At 39.9% G+C, this 15517-nt stretch overlaps 1 protein-coding gene across 1 annotated transcript in view; it reads right to left on the bottom strand.

Moving 5' to 3' along the window:
* glis2a (GLIS family zinc finger 2a) overlaps positions 1 to 8452 on the bottom strand; it is a 40059-nt gene extending 31607 nt beyond the window's left edge. The window contains exon 1 of the mRNA XM_036565073.1: positions 7985 to 8452. The gene's annotated coding sequence lies outside the window, so the exon portion shown is untranslated. The remainder of the gene's footprint in view (positions 1 to 7984) is intronic.
* Between the last annotated feature and the right edge of the window lie 7065 nt (positions 8453 to 15517).

Here is a 15517-nt window from a genome sequence, read left to right as displayed (position 1 = left end):
CGTGGCCATGCGACCTTAATGTGACGCTCAGATTGGAATTCATGTGCTTCATCATTCAGCGTTACCATGGCAGCAGCGCCGAACAGAAGTTAAAGGCTGTAAACGGTGGAAAAGCAGCTCATCTCACCTTTTTCTCCTTCGTCTCGCTCTAATAATGAAGCTGAGAGCTGATCAGAGTTAATGATCTTCTCAGCGAAGCTCGTTCTGCTCGTTAGTTTGTGCTGATGATGAACGTGATTCATTCACGTGACGTTACTGAGTAGGATGAGCTCATTAGGGTCATTTCAGGACGCCGGTTTGTCACATTAATGACAGATTTGAGTCACTTACCTAAACGAGTGTGAACCATCGCGTCAGAGAGATCGGATTTGAGCAAAAAAAATGGATTTGAGCAACGAGGCTTGTAATGTGAATGTAGCCCAAGAGTCCTTGGGCAAGACTCCTAACGCTACATTTGCTTACCTCAGTAACATGATTATACGGGTTTCTGCTCAGTGCTGTTAATGTAATGTATGCTAAGTTTTCCATTTAAAAAAACGTTGGATGAACAAACAACCAAAAGTTGGTTAAACAGATTAATCCTACTAAGGACGACTACAAAAGCAGCTGTTTAGAAAACAAAAACTCTTTATGCAGCATGTTGCCCTGGTAGTTAGTTCTCTCAACATTTATTTATGTGTGCATACAAAATAAATATCATTTGAAAATAAAGGTCGAGTGGGATTTTGGCCAGTGCTCTGTAAAGCTTGTCTGACCGTCAACAGTAGCTGTGAAAGAACGTAGTTGTGGGTGTGAATCAGTTTAGTTGTTAAAACTCTGAGGTTTTAACTGGTACTAATTGCAGGCGACAGAACTGTGATCTCATTTCAGCTGATTAATTGTATCACTCGGTCTCTTCACGCCTCTGTCTTACTTTTTCTGCATCTGATTCTCTTCTGCTGTCCTCCAAATCCTTACACACGCCACTCACACGCCACTCACACGCACACACATGCCACTCTCACACACACACACATGCCACTCTCACACACACACAAACACACACACACACACACACACACACACAGGCATTCCTGAGTGTGCAGCAGATTCACTCAATTTGTTTTCGGCCTGCATTTGTGTGTGTACGCTAGAAATGCAGGGAAATGCGCCAAACTCATAAACAATAACCAAAACCAGCTGCAGGCCTGACGTGGAGAGAGAGAGAGAGAGAGAGAGAGGGAGGGAGGGAGAGAGAGAGAGAGAAACGGAGAGAGAGAGAAATGGAGACAGAGAGAGAGTGAAGGATAGAGAAATGGAGAGAGACAGAGAGATAGAAGTGGATAGAGAGAGAGATGGAGAGAGAGAGAGAAAGAGAGAAAGTTAGAGAAATGGAGAGAGAGAGAGTACTGGAGAGAGAGAAAGATAGAGAAATGGAGAGAGAGAGAAATGGAGAGAGAAAAAGGAAAGATAGTTGAGAGAGAGAAAGAAAGAAAGAAAGAAAGAAAGAAAGAAAGAGAATGACAGAGAGAAAAATGATATAGAGTGACAAAGAGTAAAGAGAGAAAGTGAAAGAGAGATGGAGAACAAGAGAAAAAGGACAGATGGTTGAGAGAAAGGAAAAAGAACGAAAGAGTGAGAGATGGAGTACAAGAGAAAGGAAAGCTGAGAGAGAAATAAGAGTGAGAGATGAGACGACAGATGAGAGGATAGTGACAGAGAGAGAAAGGAAAGTGAGTGAGAAACGTAGAAGGGAGGAAAAGTGTGATGGAGAAAGAGAAAGAAAAGAGAGAATGAGAGAAAATGAAGGATAGCATGAGAGAGAAAGGAAGATGAGAAGGGAGATGGAGAACGAGAGAAAAATGAGAGAGACGGGGGGGTGAGAAAGATTTTTAAAAGTAGAGGGAGAAAAGAGGAGAGAGAGAGAGAGAGAGAGAGAGAGAGAGAGAGAGAGAGAGAGAGAGAGAAAGAGAGAAAGAGAGAGAGAGAGAGGCTTTTGTGTTGGAGTAATTCAAGAACTAATAATACTGTAGGTGGCTGATCCGACCCCTGTGCTCTCTCTCTCTCTCTCTCTCTCTCTCTCTCTCCCTCTCTCTTTTTGTCCCTCTACTTTTAAACATCTTTACCACCTCTCTCTTTCCCTCCCTCTCTCCCTTTCTTTCTCTTCCTCTCTCTCCCTTTCCCTCCCTCTCTCTCTCTCTCTCTCTCTCTCTCCTCTCCCTCTCTCTCTCTCTCTCTCTCTCTCTACTTTTAAACATTTTTCCCTCTCTCTCTCCATTTCTCTCTCTCAGGTTATATTTTCCATCCCTTTTCTTCCCCTTTGCGCGGAGAGGGAGCGAAGTGTTCGGGAGAGGAATTCTCTGCCTGTTTGTTTTGGAAATGCACGGCTCTGTGGGGACCGCAGAGAGAGAGAGAGAGAGAGAGAGAGAGAGAGAGAGGGAGGGAGGGAGAGAGAGTTTGGGAGAGAGAGAGAGAAAAAAAAAAGAAACTTAAGGAGAGAGTGAAAGAGAATGTGAGAATAAAAGACTGACAGAGAGAAGCTGCAAGAGAAAAACAGAGAGACTTGAAGAAACTTCAAGAGAGTAAAAGAGAATGTGAGAGAAAAGAATGAGAGAGAGAGAGAGAGAGAGACACTGGAGCCGAAGAGCAGCCGCTGGCGGTCGACGTTTCACGAGAAAAGAATGTCTGGTTTCATCTCTCCTTCTCCCTCCGTCTCTCGGTGAATTTTTACCAAAACCACTAAACCTGATGACCTTCCCAGCATCACTGACACAACACTGACTTACATCCGCGCGCCTCACACACACACACACACACACACACACACACACACACACTCTACAGTCATACACTCCCATCAAACCTCCTTATTCCTCCTCCTCCTCACTCTCTCTCTCTTGTTTTTTCTCACTCCTTCTGCTCTTACAGTTAGTTGCATCATGATCCCTACTCAGTTTGCCTCATAGCATCATGGAACCAAACCTGCAGCTCATTTTCCGTATCAGACCACCCTGGAAATAAAAAACAGCCCACTGAATGTGCTTCTTTATAAATGTTTACGCTGGCTGCACACAAATAAAATATATTACATACACAAATATAGTAAGTAAACTGAGAGACAAAATATTAACACCATTTTATTCAAGTGGAAATGATGTATATGGGTAGCAAAAGTAAGCAGCTCCTTTCAGTGAAATGTACATTACATGAGGATATTAATAATATATCAATAAAAAGTCTAAATCAGTAAGGCAACACAAACACAACCACACATAAACATATACAAATATATATATATATATATATATATATATATAAAACTTAACCGCATCACTATAACTCCAGTCTTAACAGTGGAATTCAATTCAGATCCAGTTCTTTTGAGCTCTTGGTTTCAATGAATCAAGTGTCCGATTCAGTGATTCACTTCTGTTCCAGACTCTGGGACCAAAGTTTATTTACTGAATTTTTTTCCAGAAAATATATACAATAAGCGTTTGTTTATATTTTTAAAAATAGTTCACACTTTAAACCAAGACTCAGCCATGTTTAAACCACTTATGAGCAATGATTCAGTTCGATTCAGTTCGATTCAGTTTATCAACTGATTCTTCCAAACTGCCCAATTAGCCAAATATTCGTTTTGACAGTTCATTTTTTTTAAACGTACATATTTCAGGAGTCGAATCAACTTTATTCTCATCTACTCTGTATATAAAAACGTTTGATTCATGACTCATGAGTGAGTCACATGTAGGCTTCTTCTGCTCTGACTCAGAATTAGGCAATATTAACTAAAATCTGGACGATAATGATATTATGATATACTAAAAAAGTAGTGCTGTTATTATTATTATTATTATTATTATTATTATCATCAGTAAGAATGCTCTCTTGTACATTGTGATGTAGTTACTGCTCAGACTGAAAATATCACATTAATGATGCTCGATTATTATAATAAATCATATTTATATTATTAATTACACCTTATACTATATATATATATATATATATATATATATGATGAAATTAATAATATAAATATGATTCTTTATATATATATTGTTACATACAGAGGCTACACTTCGGCAGCCCAACCCAAATGTATTGACAGGCACCCAATCATATCGCATCCCATTTTAACAAATGCCAAAGAAAAAGTATTTTTTATTGTTATGAATGAACATAACCTACAGTATCACTAAAGCAAAGCATCACTCTTTTTCCTGTGGTCATTTCCACTCGCTAAACCTTCACTACGAGGTGGTCCATGAAAACATAAAGGGTTTAACACTCACTTATTCAAACAAATGCTATGTTGAGTTCAGATTTCCATATATCTGAATACCGCCCCACCCACATTTGTTTCAGACCTGTGGGAAACACTGACTTTCAGGAGTCTAGAATATATATTTATGATTAATAATAAATATTACTAATGTTATTAATGTTATTACTAATGCATATTATAAAGGTTCGAATCTTGTTATGCTTCTTCTTGAGTTTATTAGAATCATTTTAGTTCATGTTTTATTCTTTTTGGTGGGCGGGGCTGTTTATAGGTTTATCATTTTTGTAGCATAAGACTGTGTCCACGATATGATAACCATAACATGAGACAAATTCATGCTGGTGTTCACGATTATGCTGGTGAAAGCTAAAAACCTACAAACAACATCAGCAAAAACAAAAAGGGTTCAATGTGGTATTTTTATGTTATGAATGTACAGTGTGAAAATATATTCGAATAGGAAGAAGGGGCGGGCAATATGACGATATTTCATCATTTACAGCATTTAGCAGACGCTCTTATTCAGAGAAACTTACAGTTTGACCATTTTACACAGGTAGGTGAAGGTAGTGTTAGGAGTCTTGCCCAAGGACTCTTCTTGGTATAGTGTAGGGCGCTGCCCAGGCGGGGCATTGAACCCCGTCTACAACGTAGAAGGCAGAGGTGTTACCCACTACACTACACCATCAATTATGTCACAATATGTTTTTCAGAGCATATTGTGGATATCATCAGTATTTAAAACCCATCCAGTGCAGTTTGTGATATATTTCGTCTTTTTACCCCTACCCTAAGTTTTCGAGTGTCACCCTAACCCCTTGGAACTGAGTTGAAAGGGGTAGTGGTTGAAATCTTGCCCTAAGCTACTACCTGTGCTCTCTAGGCGACCCGGCCCATCTTCAGTGATAACAGAGGAGGGTAAAGTTCAGCTCCTCACTGCTGGGCTTTAGTTACATTTAGGGCATCATATGCCTTCAAAGAGGGGGGCAATTATTTACTATCACCCACCCCTAATTCTTTGGTGAATACGAAGCTGAAGTCAGATATTCACCAGTTTCTTGTTCAAATTGTCCCGTTCCACCTTAAATGGTGCAGCAGTTACATTCTGGCGCTTCAGGCATCAGAACTGCTGGACTATTTAAGGTGGAATGGGAAAGTTAGCTAGCTAGCTACCGAAACATTAGCATGCTATTAGCGATTTTTTTATGCTTGTTATGAAGAAAACGACCATAATACACTGAAACGACATTAAACTAAGATAATACAGTGGTTATCGTAATTTTTAACAGAGAAAATTCTCACATTTGTGGGTTTCTTTGGTTGCTTGTTCAGCCATCTTGCCGGTTTTCTTTTTTTTCATAACATTCTGTTTGGAGCGGTGCCTCTGAAAACCCTCCGTTATAATAAATAAGAATAATTGTATTGATAAAATGTCTTGAAGCATCATGATATACAACCCCATTTCCAAAAAAATTGGGATGCTGTGCAAAATGTAAATAAAAATAGAATGCAATGATACGCAAATCATGTAAACCATAATTCTAAAGGAAAATACTACAAAGACAACATATCAAATGTTGAAATTGAGAAATTGTATTGTTTTTTGAAAAATATATGTCTATTTTGAATTTGATGCCAACAACATGTTCCAAAAAAGTTGGGACGGGGGCCTGTTTACCACTGTGTTTCATCAGCTCTTCTTTAACAACACTCTGTAAGCATTTGGGAACTGAGGAGACCAACCCAGAGAAGGTGGCAGCATTTCTGGGTCCCATTTATATGTGGTTTCTTCTTTGCATTTTAGAGTTTTGTGGATGCAGTGATGAACTGTTTTCACAGGCAGTGGTTTTCAGAAGTGTTTCTGAGTCCATGCAGTGATTTTCACTACAGAATCGAGTCTGTTTTTAATGCAGTGCTGCCTGAGGGCCCAAAGATCACAGCCAGCAAACATTGCTTTTTAGCCTTGTCCCTTACATACAGAGATTCCTCTGGATTCTCTGAATCTTTCAATGATATTGTGCACCATAGATGATGAAAAGCAGAAGTTATTTGTTATTTTACATTGAGAAACGTTATTCTTGAATTGTTGCACATTTGCTCATGCAGTCTTTTATAGAGTGGTGAACCCCTCCTCATCTTTACTTCTGAAAGACTCAGCATCTCTGAGATGCTTTTTTATACCCAATCATGTTACTGACCTGTTGTCAATCAACCACCATGTGTTTTTTTTAGCATTACACAACTTTACCAGCCTTTTGTTGCTCCTGTCCCAACTTTTTTGGAATATGTTGCTGGAATCAAAATCAAAATGGGCAAATATTTTTCAAAAAACAATAAATTCCTCAGTTTCAACATTTGATATGTTGTCTTTGTACTATTTTCAATGAAACATAGGGTTTAAATGATTTGAACATCATTGCATTTTGTTTTTATTGACATTTTGCACAGCATCCCAACTTTTTTGGAAGTGGGGTTGTAGTACTTTTGCCATATTGCTCATCTATAATTTGAAGTCTTCAGGGGACCAAACACATCTGACCCAGCTCATGAGGTAGTTATCAGGCTCTTAAAGGGGAATTCCACCAATTTTTCAGACATTCTGAATAATTCAGTCATTGAGATGTAATCAGAGTCACTCAGAGCAGTTTGGTATGAAGTGGTTCATTGTAGAGTCTGAATTCTTTACAGTGGTGGTGATGGCAACCAAGCGTCGCCATGTGTACAACACAAATATAGCCATTTTATCTACTATCCAAAACCACCAGTGAACCTACACGAGTCTTCTGAGTTTTTTTTTGTAATGTTGATGATGATAGTTATAAATATGAAAAAATATGTTTTCTTTGGGGACTATTTTGCCTTGCAACGCCCTGCATGTACCCCTCCGCTGTGGATGGGATAAAATAAAAGGAATAAAACACATTTTAAGCTAAAACTTTAACATAAAACTCTTATAAAACAATGTGGCAGGCATCAGGCAGAATACATCTAACAATTTCATGTAATAACTTTATGTGAGGGAGTTTTCAGAGGTGGACGTCTGGTTCCTATCACCACCACTGTAAACACTTCTGACTCTGCAAGTTTCTCTAGAACGGGAGCCTTTCACACCAAACCCCTCTGAGTGTCTTCGTTTGCATCTTAACCCTTTAATTATGTAGGATTTTTTGAAAAATCGGCGGAGTTCCCCTTTCATTGGGGTTTTTTAAGGGGAGAGAATACCCGAGACGTGTGGAGGGTCTACTGATTCGATGGTTCAAAAGAGCCGATTCGTTCATGAATCGTTCGCTCCCACCGACCGTTATCACACACCTGTGGCGTTTCTTACGTGACAGCAGACACACCTCAGGTTTTGGGCGGTGAATTATACATCGTATAAACGGCTAGAGGACTCATATGAACGTGAGAGTACGTGTTAAAGACGGTGAGTCGCCGTATTTAAGTTCAGCGCCGTTCTCAGTCGGAGAAAACCGAACAACGAGACGCGCATTATGATTTTTTTCCTGAGGTAACTAAATCGTAGCGCTCGCGCCTCTGGTTTGAATGCTAACGGTAGGTTAGCTAACTCTGAACGGTTCGCTACGGACGGTTTCTTACATTAAAACGCGATTTCTGACGTTAAATCGTGGTTTCTTTCGTAAAATAAGGGCTCGCTGTGGTGATAAAAGTAGCCGCGGGTGGATTAACGTGTTTTTTTACGGAGATTTTTACCTCTGAGGAAGAAGATGGCTCGTCAGGCTACGTGACCGTTGGGCTCCTCCGCCGCGCCGTGTCCGTCTGCTGGCCGTCAGTCGCTTTTTCCTCGGGAGATTTAACGTTACGGCGGAAAGAAACGTCGAGAAAGGGAAACGAAGGCACTCGAGCTTCTTCTTCTCAACGTTTCTCAGTTTCTTTCCTCGGTCGAAGTTGTCTAGTTGTCGGCGGCGTCGACGCGTTCAGGGGTAAACGTGAAGTTTTCAGTGGGGGAAATCTTTCACTTCAGTCGCTAAGCGGTAATTCAGCAGCATCGTGAGGGCACGACGCCTGTCATCCAGCGGTTAAGCTTCGCCGAGTCCTCCCGCAGAGGAGTCGTCTGTCTTGTAGTGGAAAAGCGAGTGAGGAGGAGAGAGGGAGAGAGAGAGGGAGAGGAAAGGAATGATGGTTTTTTTTTACTCCTCCAGATGTGCTGCTCTCGCTCTCTCTCTCTCTCTCTCTCTCTCTCTGTATGTGTGTATGCGACTCTCTCAAACACGTCACACCGTTCCACACATTAAAGGGCCACTCCAGCTGTTTTCCAAAAAAAATCTACATCATTAAACGGTTAAGATGTAAACAGAGTCATTTAGGGCGGTTCGGTGTGAAATGCTTCGTTCTAGAGAAACTTGGGTTCTAGAGTCAGAATTGCTCACAGTGGTGGTGATAGGAACCAGACGTCCACCTCTAAAAGCTCCCTCACAAAGGTTATTAACTACATTAAACGGTTAGGCATACACTGCCTGTTGTCTGAGACAGCGAGTGCGTTTGCATGCACTTAATAATCCGATAACTGCAGAAAATCAGATTTTGTCAGTAATCCGATCAACACGTTTGCATGCATTAGATAATGGGGAAAATCCAGGTCTACCTGAGTCGGGCAGTAATCAGATTTCTACTACAGCCAGCCAATAAACTCACAGAAGATGACGTGACGTAAATGTTAACGTAAAACTCAAACTTCATGCCGCATTTGTTTAAAACATGGAGTCACTTTACCTGAAAATATGAACATACATCATCTAGAAGATGAAGAATATTTAAATACTTTATTTTGTGTTTGGTTTCAGCGCAGCTCCAAAAGTGTTTTGCTGTGTCTCGCGACATTGACCGTCTGTTTCGCACATGCTCAGACTGAGAAATCCGAAGGAAATCAGAGTAAAAGTTTACATGCACTGAGAAATCTGATACTGAGCTAAAATCCAGCTCTCTTTATCAGATTTCTTAATCAGATTTCTAGATCGGAGTATGGTGTTTACACGACCATGTTTACGTCACGTCGTCTACTGTAAGTTTATTGGCTGATTGTAAAGCAGAAATCCGATTACTGCCTGACTCGTGTAGACCTGGAGTTTCCCCAGTATTTGATTACTTAAGTGCATGTAAACGTGTTGATCGGATTACTGACAAGATCTGATTTTCTCCGTTCATCAGATTATTCAGTACATGTAAACGCACTCACTGTCTTATAATAGTTTTGTGATAAATGTGTTTTAATCCATTCATGGTGAAGGGATACATACAGGGTGTTGTGACAAAATAGTCCCCAAAGAAAACTTATTTTTTTCAGATTTATGATTATTTTACCATCATTACGTATAAAACTCAGAAGAACATGTAGGTTCATTTGGTGGTTTTGGATAGTAAATAAAATGGCTATGTTTGTGTTGTGACCCCTGGTTCCCATCACCACCACTGTAAAGAAATATGAGCCTGTAAGTCTCTCTACAATGAACCGCAATGAACCATTTCAAGGGGGGAATTATTCCGAAATTGTGAAATTTTGGTAAAATTCCCTTTTAACAGCAGTCTGAAAAACTACAGCCCTTCAGCTGCTTTGTTATTTAATTCAATGTTTATGACGTTATACTAATGCAAGGTTGTACAGTACAGTGAAACAATGTCTGGCTACTTCTCCATACAGTGATTAAAAATAGATTGATTCGTGGACAGTGTATACAGATATGTGTATAAACAATAACTGAAGGTCAGAAGGCAGAGGTAGTAAAGTACAAACTGAAGCTAATATACTGTAATAAATAAACTATAATAAATACATAAATTGTCAAAAAAATAGTTGCACCCAAAAGGAATCAACTGACAGGAATGAAACTTGGTGGGTTGGTTTCACATCGTGAGACATGCGAATGATTCAAGTTTCACCCTCAGCTGCGCATGTGACGTAAGCAAGGACGGGCCTTATCGCTGTACCTGGCTATGTAAGGTCGTCCCATTGCGCATGCTTTCCATTCTGACTTGTGCTGTTGTGTTGGTAGCATCTTTTGCAAGCGAAGTCTGCCTTGGTGGTCAAAAGCTATTTAAACAGTCAGAAGATTTCGAGAGGGGTCGCATCGCAGGGCTCCAGGAAGCGGGATGGTTTTATCGATGTATTGCATGCCATACTGGTCGTGCGGATATTACCATAGCACGCTGTTGGCAGCAGTGGATAGAAGAAGACATGCACCAGCGACACCAACTATCTGGGAGACCTACATGAACCATGGAGAGGGAGAACCGACAGATTGTCCAACATGCGCAGAGTGACCCAGCAGCCACGATTGAGGACATTCAGCGAGCAGTGATGCTCTTGATGAGTCATGCTGTTAGGGCCAGCACCATTGGCAGACGGCTGCACGATGCAGGACCACGTGCACGACCGTTACAATGACTGGCCTTAACACCTTGTCAGTGTCGCCAAAGACTGCAGTGGTGTTGGGTCAGACTGTCATGGAGTGACTCAGAATGGCAGCAGGTCATCTTCAGTGACGAGTCCCGCTTTTGTCTTGGTGGAGATGACCAGCGAATCCGTGTGTGGAGGCATCGTGGTCAGTGCAAAGATGAACGGTTTGTTGTCACGCGTTGCACGTCCAGAAGGGCTGGCGATGCAAATTCATTACAATGGCAGATCACCTTTGGTCTTTATTACAGGCACTTTGACAGCCCAACGTTACATTAATGAGGTCCCCTACCTTTTCTGAGCGCACACTCCGGTGCGCTATTCCAACAGGACAACGCTCGTCCGCATACTGCTGCCGGCTCGAGAGCTTCTTTTGAAGACACAGATACTATGCCGTGGCCAGGTGCATCGCCAGACCTATCTCCGATTGAAAATGTGTGGGATGCAATTGGACATGCTATCAACACTCCATCCCTGCCGCAAAATCTGCAGGAACTGCGTGAGAATACTCAAGCTGCATGGGATGGATGCATGGGATCATAGGCCACCATTATGAACCCCTACAACTCCATTCCAAGACGTCTTGGAGTGTAGCGTTAGCAAACATGGCGGCCCGACGCCACACTGAGAGACCCTACTTCTGTATGTGTAGCTCAATAAATATTTTCCATATCAGTCTAGATTTTGAATCATTTATTCTTCTTGGTAACCTTTACCTTCCGTCCGAATAGCATTGCAATCCAACACTTCTGGTTCTACAGTAGTTCTACTGGTTCTAATCTTCTTCTTGGCGCAACTCTTTTTTTGACGATGAGTGTCTAGCACTGAGCAGTTTACACTTTAGGTGTTTATAGTGTTTATAGTTGTTGTTTGTTGGCTAGTAGAGTCACCTGACACCATACCCAGGCACGAGTTATAATAATGATTCAGGTAAGCAGAAGTACCTTAAGATGGTTCTTCAAGGGCTCTTTAGTAAAGAAAATGGTTCTATATAGAACAATGAACACTCAAAGACCCCTTTGCATGATTAAAGTGTTCTTTTGTGTCGTAAAATGGTTCTTCATATTGATAGAGAATGTGCTGTCAGTGGTTCTATATAGAAGCTTTTTGAAAAGGGTTCTATACAGCACTAAAAAGGGTTCTTCTGTTGTTATAAGCTTGACATCATAACAATGCAAGAGCCCTTTTTGGTGCTATATAGAAAAACATATAGTTTGGATCATTTCGTGATCCAAAGACCCTTGAATCGTGCACATGGTTCCTTGAGTGTTCATAGTTCTATATAGAACCATTTTCTTTACTAAAGAACCCTTAAAGAACCATCTTTGTTACGAGTGTATAGCAAAAACAACAACTTGAGTTGAAGTATAAAATTACTTGTAGACCTACTGTAAAACTTCTATTAAATATCTATTAACACAGGAACTGATTTAGAGTCTTGTCTCCTCTTTTTTTCTCTCCTTTCAGTCTAAAATAAGATAATAAACCTGAAAAGTGAGAAGTACAGATGTTGTCACCAACGAAACCATAACATAACTAAACACAGGTAAGGAATTAGTAAATAATGACTATAAATGAGTAAAAAGTTGATTCCTCATAAATATGCTTGAGTAGAAATATAGGAATTATCATTTGAAAATGCTCAGTGTTCATCCACCTTTAGATATTTATCATTACTGATAAATGTATGATGATATTTATGGTTATTGTGATAAATTATGTGACATTATTTTACACTGCTTTTCTGAGCGTATTGTGGATATCATCAGTACTTAAAGAACACTGATTAACTGCATGCCTCGTTACAAAAACAGCATAATTGGTCCTGTTTAATTGGCTTTAGATCATCATATACATAGTTGGTGATGGTATGTTTTAAATGTGGCACTACAGATGTGCATTGTGAAAATGTCTTTAAGCATTGTAATACAGTGTGATTCAGAAAGATTCATCCGATTTCAAAATGATTTATTTCACTGGTAAATCATTACAGAACATTGCAGTAAACTGTAAATGGTTTAAATGAGCATAAAGTTTATTATATAATTGTACAAATGCTCAGTATGAACCTCCTCCAGCTGTACGGACGACATCAACGCCATAGTCAAATTCATCCCATACTGGATTGAGCATGGCAGGTGTCGCTGCACTCACGGCTCTTTCAGTGAGATTTCGGAGATCATCCAGTGTTGTGAAACCAACGATAAACGCTATGAGCTGTTGGAGCTTCACTGCCCATGAAAATCATGCTGCATGGATTCACTCTTATTGAAGTGGAGAATGCAGAACGCTTTCTGCTCAGGGGTCTCCATCTCCTCTCAGACTGAAGGGAGCCATCTTCTGGTGACAGTCAGAAACTATGACCCCCTCTTACAATTGGTATGTGATTGGTTCCTAGGCGCCTCACAGTTGTAAAAATACGGCGCTTTGAAATCGGATGAATCTTTTTCTATTTACCCAGTATTGTTGTGATAAGGCTGATAAGGCATGTTTTTGCCTTATCAGTCACCTCTGATAAAATGCATTTCATGCATAGTAAAATGATTGAAAAAAAAGGAGAAAAAAGTTTAGAGTCAGATTTATTCATAAAGATTTAGTAATTTTTCTGTTTGTTTGTATTCATTTTATTATTATTCACAATTTCTTACCAATGTTATGGCATTGTTTGATGCCCTGTATTTAAAATATAGGGGTCAGTAAGCATGGATTGGCTTTTTAATGTAAAAATGTAACAAATGAACTTAGAAGAGAAAAGGAAGGACCAGATTTATCTACAAATGTCATGTTTAACGACAATAAATGCTTTGATAGCTTCCTTTTTTGCTTGTATTTAGAAATGTATGGTCTTGCTTAAGTAAAAAAGGGTGTGGTTTTCATTTTCTATATGTAACTTTATATATATAACTCTTTTAAACTGTATATTCAGTGTGTATTTCCAAAAATGTCTTTTTTTTGGATTTAATCCAAAGTGCATAAACAATGAAAAAATAAATGGAAAACTGTTTCCTTTTTGCACTTACAGGAATATACAGTGTTCAATTAAAATTGTTCTATCATAAATTTGACATGATAAATGATATGCAGTATTTTAAAGAACACTCCCTTCACTTTACTAGGTATAATGACTTGATCAGATGTCACCTAAGCTTCATGCCAAGCACTGGAAATGCTGCTGTTGGACGGGAGGACTACAAAAGACCACCCTGAATCCACTGAATCTATCCCTGCAGACTCCATCTACCCAAATCCAAGGCCTCAACGTTCCTCCAAACAGTTATGTAACTGCAACCAGAGGTGGGTAGAGTAGTCTAAACCCACACTTGGGCCAAAGTTTTGTCACTTCCTTGAAATGACTCAAGCATAAGCGCGCAAAAGCACCAGAGCACCACCTGGTGGTCATGCAGTGTTTAGTGCACCTCGTCCGCCAGTTGGAGTTTCCAGTGAATACTGGGGGAATAAGTTTAGTCAGGGATGGTTGGATATGGCCAGTTACTTTTCTCACTTGGTGACGCCTAAAACGTGACCAATTACAGATGTGCTAGTCGTCAGCTCATCAACATAATGGACGTTTTTCAAGCCACCACTGGCCACCACTAGAGTGGACCTGCCAGGCAGTAATCTCTACTTGTGTGAACTGCATCTAGACCTGAGTGGCTGTTGCTCCTGGGCTGAAGTGGCTGCTACCAGGGCCAGCACTGCTGAGACAGCTGCTAAGGGATCAAAGGTGCTGGTTAGGTAGCAGATCCAGGGCCAGGTCAGTCTGGCTGTGTCTTTTGGTAGCCACCAGTTGCCACTAGGCTTGACGTTTCATTGTCATGCAAATATTGGACTCATAGTGACTAATTAAAAAGGCTGTATCGTTGCTGTTATAAACAGTTATAGCAACATTTCTTGCTATAAGCAGCAGCTTAGAGCCCCTGAACTTGAGGGCCGCCCACATTTTTTGTTGTTTTTCATTTTTTACATAATTTGAAAATGCCTGCTATCCTTTATATTGTTTGTAAATTTCAACATGAATGGACCAAAATAAACAGCCCAAAATTGCTTGGACAAATGTCTGGTTCCATTGACTTACATTAAAAGTAAAGAATATTTTTCTTTCTCTTGTAAAGTTACCACTTTGGAGGTACGAGGTCCGACAGCAGCGATATAAACTAACTATGTATAACAAAACTTTGTATTTCTAAAATAGTAGGTTTACAGGAGAAGATGGAAAATAGTCTTAACTTTCTAAAGAAGTCAGTGTAAAAGATTTTACTCTAAAGAATTCCACATCATGTTAGAGCATTTCAACCAGTTCATTTCAATCAGAGCAGTTCATTTTCAAGAAATATTCAATGTAAATGGTAACTGTCTCTCGCTTGCTCTGTCTCTCTCTGCACACACAAACACACACAAACCCACACACACACACACACACACACACACACACATACATATATATATAGTGCTAAGAATATATGTTTCATTTTTGTCACTAATTTGTTGTTTGTGTTTATTTTATTTGCGTAGTCAAAGTTTATGTATATAGCGCTTTTTACAACAACAGATTTACAGAAAAATCCGTTTCCAAGCCCCCATGAGCGTTGCTAATGGTGACGGTGGTAAGGAAAAACTCCCTAAGAGCAGGAGAAAGAAACCTGAGAAGAACCAAGACTCAAAAGGAGCTTAGAAATTGTCGTTGTAAATTCTGTTTGTCCCAAAGATAGTTAATTACTGTTTTATTGAGTGAACTCTAGTATTTATTAAACTGTTTCCCTGAACATGAATGAAAATGAATGAAGTATTAATTCTTTTCCTTTTTTCATGCAAAATGATAGGACTGGAGTGGAAAG

Source organism: Colossoma macropomum, unplaced genomic scaffold (assembly GCF_904425465.1).
Source record: "Colossoma macropomum unplaced genomic scaffold, Colossoma_macropomum, whole genome shotgun sequence".
NCBI classification, from domain to species: Eukaryota; Metazoa; Chordata; class Actinopteri; order Characiformes; family Serrasalmidae; genus Colossoma; species Colossoma macropomum.
This window is presented reverse-complemented; position numbering and strand designations above follow the sequence as displayed.